Below are 8,738 nucleotides of genomic sequence, written 5' to 3'. Positions count from 1 at the left end.
GTTAGTTCTGTTGGACTGTTAGTTCTGTTGGACTGTTAGTTCTGTTGGACTGCATATGGAAACAGGTGAGAAACACTTTCAATATAATATATTCCCTAGAATGAAAAGATTTCAACTCACCACTCTTCCCTCGTCTCCTTTGGGGCCCTATACAGAAGAGACAGTGGAAGGCAATCACTCCAATTACAAAGTCATATATAGAAGACCTTTTACACAAGACCCTTTAGAAATGTATTCAATCTTTTAAAACATTTTACTTTTACTCCCTTTTTCTCCCCACTCTCGTTCTTTGTCTCATCGCTGCAACTCCTCAACGCGCTCAGGAGGCAAAGGTCGAGTCACGCGTCCTCCGAAACATGACCCGCCAAACTGTACTTCTTAACACCCGCCCGCTTAACCCGGAAGCCAGCTGCACCAATGTGTCGGAGGAAACGCGGTACAGCTGGCGACCGAAGTCAGCCTGCAGGCGCCCAGCCAACCACAAGGAGTCGCTAGAGTGTGATGAGCCAAGTAAAGCCCTCCCCCTAACCAGGACGACGCTGGGCCAATTGTGCGCCATCCTATGGGACTCCCTTTCACGGCTGGTTGTGACACAGCCTGGGATCGAACCCGGGTCTGTAGTGACGCCTCAAGCATTGTGATACAGTGCCTTAGATCACTGCTTCACTTGGGAGGCCCTTCTAAAACCCTTTAAGAGATTTTTAACTGGGTTAACAGAGATATGGCATTTTTGTTGTTAAGACTTTTAGCATCAATTACTTTAAGTTTTGGAAAGTGTCAAGTTTAATACAGGAAATGACTGTACTGTTCATATACACTGGCAGCTGTACAGTTATAGTCATAAAGTCACTTATTGTCAATAAAAGTTAACAGCGTGCAAAAAATGTAAACAATTAGAGACATAAAACAAACAGCAAAATCTAATTGGAACTAAACTAAAATGGACATATTGTATAATTTACTGTAGCCTGTTGCTTTCATTGTTCTCCATTTTAACTCTTCATTTTAATTATTTCTTAATTCTTCTAGAATTAATTGAATGTTTCATTAGGATCCCTGTTAGCTGATGCCATGGCGACAGCTAATCTTCCTAGGGTCCAACTCAGACCTAAAATTACATTATAAACTATTACAATTGACATTAAATACATGACATTTAACAAAAATATACCCAGCAGTACTGTACATGTTAGATGTAGACAGGGAGTTATCTTTGTGGACCCCTGCAGGTCCTATGAGCGGAGTGTCTGTGCGTTATGATGGAAGAGGGAAAGTCTCCTAGGGTTGTAGGTAGATTACAGACAGACTGATAAGGGCAGAGCTCAGTGGCTTTGATAAGTAAATCAGGTCACCACACCTCGCCACAGAGGCACAATGCAGAGAGAACAGAGTCAGGCCACTGCTCAGACAGTGTGTTTTTTCTCTCTCTCTTTCTCTCTCTCTCTCTCTCTCTCTCTCTCTCTCTCTCTCTCTCTCTCTCTCTCTCTCTCTCTCTCTCTCTCTCTCAGTCAGTCTCGCTCAGTCAGTCTCTCTCTCTCTCTCTCTCTCTCTCTCTCTCTCTCTCTCAGTCAGTCTCGCTCAGTCTCTCTCAGTCAGTCAGTCTCTCTCTCAGTCAGTCTCTCTCTCTCTCTCTCTCTCTCTCTCTCTCTCTCTCTCTCTCTCTCTCTCTCTCTCTCTCTCTCTCTCTCTCTCTCTCTGAGACAGAAGGATGATGAATGATCTCAGTCTGATGAGACAGTCAGTGATGTCAGTCTCTCTCGCTGAGACAGTCTCTGATCTCTCTGAGACAGTAAGATGATCTCTCAGTCTCTCTCTGATGAGACTCTCTCTCTGATGAGACAGAAGGATGATGAATGATGAGACAGTAAGATGAGACAGAAGGATGATGGATGATGAGACAGTAGGATGATGAGACAGAAGGATGATGAATGATGAGACAGTCGGATGATGAGACAGTAGGATGATTGGATGATGAGACAGTAGAGTGATGAGACAGAAGGATGATGAGACAGTAGGATGATGAATGATGAGACAGTAAGATGAGGAGACAGAAGGATGATGGATGATGAGACAGTAAGTTGATGGATGATGAGACAGAAGTATGATGAGACAGTAGGATGATGGATGATGAGACAGTAGGATGATGAGACAGAAGGATGATGGATGATGAGACAGTAGGATGATGAGACAGTAGGATGATGGATGATGAGACAGTAAGTTGATGGATGATGAGACAGTAGAGTGATGAGACAGAAGGATGATGAGACAGTAGGATGATGGATGATGAGACAGTAGGATGATGGATGATGAGACAGTAGGATGATGAGACAGAAGGATGATGGATGATGAGACAGTAGGATGATGAGACAGTAGGATGATGGATGATGAGACAGTAGGATGATGGATGATGAGACAGTAGGATGATGGATGATGAGACAGTAGGATGATGAGACAGTAGGATGATGATGATGAGACAGTAGGATGATGAAACAGAAGGATGATTGATAATGAGACAGTAGCATGATGGAGACAGTAGCATGATGGGTGATGAGCAATTAGGATGATGAGACAGTAGGATGATGAGACAGAAGGAGGATGGATGATGAGACAGTAGGATGATGAGACAGTAAGATGATGAGACAGAAGGAGGATGGATGATGAGACAGTAGGATGATGAGACAGTAAGATGATGAGACAGAAGGAGGATGGATGATGAGACAGTAGGATGATGAGACAGCAGGATGATGAGACAGTAAGATGATGAGACAGTAGAAGGATGGATGATGAGACAGTAAGATGATGAGACAGAAGGAGGATGGATGATGAGACAGTAGGATGATGAGACAGCAAGATGATGAGACAGTAGGAGGATGGATGATGAGACAGTAGGATGATGAGACAGCAGGATGATGAGACAGTAGGATGATGAGACAGCAGGACGATGAGACAGTAGGATGATGAGACAGTAGGATGATAAGACAGAAGGAGGATGGATGATGAGACAGCAGGATGATGAGACAGTCGGATGATAAGAGAGAAGGATGATGAGACAGTAGAAGGATGGATGATGAGACAGTAGGATGATGAGACATTAGGATGATGAGACAGTAGGATGATGAGACAGTAGGAGGATGGATGATGAGACAGCAGGATGATGAGACAGTAGGATGATAAGACAGAAGGATGATGAGACAGAAGGAGGATTGGTGATGAGACAGTAGGATGATGAGACAGTAGGATGATGAGACAGCAGGATGATGAGATAGGAGGATGGATGATGAGACAGCAGGATGATGAGAGAGTAGGATGATGAGACAGCGGGATGATGAGAGAGTAGGATGATGAGACAGAAGGATGATGAGACAGAAGGAGGATGGATGACGAGACAGTAGGGTGATGAGACAGTAGGATGATGAGACAGTAGGATGATGAGACAGCAGGATGATGAGACAGTAAGATGATGAGACAGTAGGAGGATGGATGATGAGACAGTAGGATGATGAGACAGTAGGAGGATGGATGATGAGACAGTAGGATGATGAGACAGCAGGATGATGAGACAGTAGGAGGATGGATGATGAGACAGTAGGATGATGAGACAGCAGGATGATGATGATGAGACAGTAGGATGATGATGAGAGACAGTAGGATGATGGATGATGAGACAGTAGGATGATGAGAGACAGTAAGGATGATGAGACAGTAGGATGATGGATGATGAGACAGTAGGATGATGAGACAGAAGGATGATGAGACAGAGGATGATGATGATGAGACAGTAGGATGATGGATGATGATAGGATGATGAGACAGTAGGATGATGATGATGAGACAGTAGGATGATGAGACAGTAGGATGATGAGACAGTAGGAGGATGGATGATGAGACAGTAGGATGATGAGACAGAAGGATGAGGATGATGATGAAGACAGAAGGATGATGAGACAGAAGGAGGATGGATGATGAGACAGTAGGATGATGAGACAGTAGGATGATGAGACAGTGGAGGATGGATGATGAGACAGTAGGATGATGAGACAGAAGGATGATGGATGATGAGACAGTAGGGATGATGATGAGAGACAGTAGGATGATGAGACAGAAGGATGATGAGACAGTAGGATGATGAGATGAGACAGTAGGATGATGAGACAGTAGGATGATGGAGATGAGACAGTAGGGATGATGATGAGACAGTAGGAGATGATGAGACAGTAGGATGATGAGACAGCAGGATGATGAGATGAGACAGGAGGATGATGAGATAGCAGGAAGATGAGACAGCAGGATGATGAGACAGAAGGAGGATGATACAGTAGGATGATGAGACAGCAGGATGATGAGACAATAGGAGGATGGATGATGAGACAGCAGGATGATGATATAGTAGGAGGATGATACAGTGGAATGATGATACAGTAGTAGGATGGATGATGGGACAGCAGGATGATCAGACAGCAGGATGATGAGACAGTAGGATGATGAGACAGTGGAATGATGATACAGTAGTAGGATGGATGATGGGACAGCAGGATGATCAGACAGCAGGATGATGAGACAGTAGGATGATGAGACAGTAGGATGATGGATGATGAGACAGTAGGATGATGAGACAGAAGGAGGATGAGACAGTAGGAGGATGGATGATGAGACAGTAGGATGATGAGACAGTAGGATGATGAGACAGTAGGAGGATGGATGATGAGACAGTAGGATGATGAGACAGTAGGATGATGAGACAGTAGGAGGATGGATGATGAGACAGTAGGATGATGAGACAGTAGGATGATGAGACAGTAGGATGATGAGACAGTAGGATGATGAGACAGCAGGATGATGAGACAGTAGGAGGATGAGACAGTAGGATGATGAGACAGTAGGATGATGAGACAGTAGGAGGATGGATGATGAGACAGTAGGAGGATGAGATAGTAGGAGGATGAGACAGTAGATGAGGACAGAAGGATGATGAGACAGTAGGATGATGAGACAGTAGGAGGATGGATGATGAGACAGTAGGAGGATGAGACAGTAGGAGGATGAGATGAGAGAAGGAGACAGACAGGATGATGAGACAGTAGGATGATGATGATACAGAGGAGGATGGATGATGAGACAGTAGGATGATGAGACAGTAGGATGATGACAGCAGGATGATGAGACAGAAGGAGGATGGATGATGAGACAGTAGGATGATGAGATAGTAGGAGGATGAGACAGAAGGAGGATGATCAGGGGAGAGAGGAGGTGGATGATGAGACAGTAGGAGGATGAGACTAGTGGATGATGATCAGAAGGATTAGGAGACAGTAGGATGATGAGACAGAAGGATGAGACAGTAGGATGATGAGACAGTAGGATGATGATACAGGGGAGGATGGATGATGAGACAGAAGGAGGATGATACAGCAGGATGATGTGACAGAAGGAGGATGGATGATGAGACAGTAGATGATGAGATCTGATTACAGGTGCTATCTGAGATGACATGGTGGATCTGATTATCATCATATCTGATGACATGGTATCTGATTACAGGGTATCTGATTACAGGGTATCTGATGACATGGTATCTGATTACAGGGTATCAGATGACAGGGTATCTGATTACAGGGTATCTGATGACATGGTATCTGATGACATGGTATCTGATTACAGGATATCTGATGACATGGTATCTGATTACAGGGTATCTGATGACATGGTATCTGATTACAGGGTATCTGATGACAGGGTATCTGATGACATGGTATCTGATTACAGGATATCTGATGACATGGTATCTGATTACAGGGTATCTGATGACATGGTATCTGATGACATGGTATCTGATGACATGGTATCTGATGACATGGTATCTGATTACAGGATATCTGATGACATGGTATCTGATTACAGGGTATCTGATGACATGGTATCTGATTACAGGGTATCTCATGACCTGGTATCTGATTACAGGGTATCTGATGACATGGTATCTGATTACAGGGTATCTGATGACATGGTATCTGATTACAGGGTATCTGATGACATGGTATCTGATTACAGGGTATCTGATGACATGGTATCTGATTACAGGGTATCTGATGACATGGTATCTGATGATATGGTATCTGGTTACATGGTATCTGATGACAGGGTGTCTGATGATATGGTATCTACAGTAGCCTACGGTATATAGGGGAATGTGGTAACCTTTACTTTGAGGGTCACCCTACCGATGCTCAACAAACAATCAACAGACTATGAGTAACATGTCAACAGCTGTTGACTAGCACTGTGATGCTAGTTGCATCGTCGGCAACACCTGACACCTGATGAGGATGAGTACAGAGTTCTTACCTGCAGTTTGTACAGACTGCTCATCCCATTGCCCTCCACATAGGGGACACCCTGCAAACACACACATCTCAGTCAGACTTGTGTGTGTGTGTGTGTGTGTGTGTGTGTGTGTGTGTGTGTGTGTGTGTGTGTGTGTGTGTGTGTGTGTGTGTGTGTGTGTGTGTGTGTGTGTGTGTGTGTGTGTGTGTGTGTGTGTGTGTGTGTGTTTTCTGTCTTTCTGATCAAACAGTCAGTCCTGTAGGCCTGGACCAGGCAGACAGTATTACTTTGTTCATAAGCCCTAAAATGCAACATGGTTGAGATGAATATCTGGGGCTGCCTGGTGATCACTACATGGAGATATCAATATCTGGGGCTGCCTGGTGATCACTACATGGAGATATCAATATCTGGGGCTGCCTGGTGATCACTACATGGAGATATCAATATCTGGGGCTGCCTGGTGATCACTACATGGAGATATCAATATCTGGGGCTGCCTGGTGATCACTACATGGAGATATCAATATCTGGGGCTGCCTGGTGATCACTACATGGAGATATCAATATCTGGGGCTGCCTGGTGATCACTACATGGAGATATCAATATCTGAGGCTGCCTGGTGATCACTACATGGAGATATCAATATCTGGGGCTGCCTGGTGATCACTACATGGAGATATCAATATCTGGGGCTGCCTGGTGATCACTACATGGGAGATATCAATATCTGAGGCTGCCTGGTGATCACTACATGGAGATATCAATATCTGGGGCTGCCTGGTGATCACTACATGGAGATATCAATATCTGTAGGCTGCCTGGTGATCACTACATGGAGATATCAATATCTGAGGCTGCCTGGTGATCACTACATGGAGATATCAATATCTGGGGCTGCCTGGTGATCACTACATGGAGATATCAATATCTGGGGCTGCCTGGTGATCACTACATGGAGATATCAATATCTGAGGCTGCCTGGTGATCACTACATGGAGATATCAATATCTGGGGCTGCCTGGTGATCACTACATGGAGATATCAATATCTGGGGCTGCCTGGTGATCACTACATGGAGATATCAATATCTGGGGCTGCCTGGTGATCACTACATGGAGATATCAATATCTGGGGCTGCCTGGTGATCACTACATGGGAGATATCAATATTTGGGGCTGCCTGGTGATCACTACATGGAGATATCAATATCTGAGGCTGCCTGGTGATCACTACATGGAGATATCAATATTTGGGGCTGCCTGGTGATCACTACATGGAGATATCAATATCTGGGGCTGCCTGGTGATCACTACATGGAGATATCAATATCAGGCTGCCTGGTTTCACTACATGGAGATATCAATATCTGGGGCTGCCTGGTGATCACTACATGGAGATATCAATATTTGGGGCTGCCTGCATCACTAAAAAGGGAGATATAACAGTAACCTGGCACTACTGGGAGATTCAAACACTTCATTAACCCTGCCCTCCTAACACAGTAAGTGGAGATATGTATTAAGGAGGGCACTGGGAGAGTATCTGGGGCTGTGAAACACTACATAACATCCTGGAGTGATATACAAGAGATAGTCCTGGATAGTCCTGCCTGACTAGTGTTTATGGGGCCAGGGCGGGGGGGTGTAGCCCCGGTCTCCTCTCCACTACTCAGTGTATGCTGTCTGTCATCAGTGTAGTCTGAGGCAAAGCTAAATGCAAGACAGCGCTCAACTAACCACAGCATCAGAGTATCTACAGGAGAACAGGTTTTAAGTTTGAAGGAAATCTGTGGCCCTAAGCTTTTTCTAGATTTGTGAAATTTAAAGAATTTACAGTACTGAAGTTCATTCATTAACCCTCTCCTCCAACACAGTGAGCTTGTATGCACAAAGCGGAAGAAACCCCTCCATAACGTACAGGAAGTACTCGCTTTGTACGTGTCCAATAAGAAACACTCCTTTTGGTTTTGCTCCAGTGTCCCCAGAAGTAACATGAACATGGTGACTCAATAACATTTCAACCTGCCCTCCAGGACACCTACAGCACCCGATGTTACAGGCCAAAAAGATAATCAAGAACATCAACCACCTGAGCCACGGCCTGTTCACCCCGCTATCATCCAGAAGGCGAGGTCAGTACAGGTGCATCAAAGCTGGGAAATACTACTGCACTGTTAAATACTACTGCACTGTTAGATACTACTGCACTGTTAGATACTACTGCACTGTTAGATATTACTGCACTGTTAGATACTACTGCACTGTTAGATACTACTGCACTTTTAGATACTACTGCACTGTTAGATTCTACTGCACTGTTAGATTCTACTGCACTGTTGAGCTAGGAACACAAGCATTTCTCTACACCCACAATAACATCTGCTAAATATGTGTATGTGACCAATAGAATTGTA

Source organism: Oncorhynchus keta, unplaced genomic scaffold (assembly GCF_023373465.1).
Source record: "Oncorhynchus keta strain PuntledgeMale-10-30-2019 unplaced genomic scaffold, Oket_V2 Un_contig_7249_pilon_pilon, whole genome shotgun sequence".
Taxonomy (NCBI): Eukaryota; Metazoa; Chordata; class Actinopteri; order Salmoniformes; family Salmonidae; genus Oncorhynchus; species Oncorhynchus keta.
The sequence above is the reverse complement of the archived record's forward strand: the minus strand, read 5'-3'. Positions refer to the sequence as shown.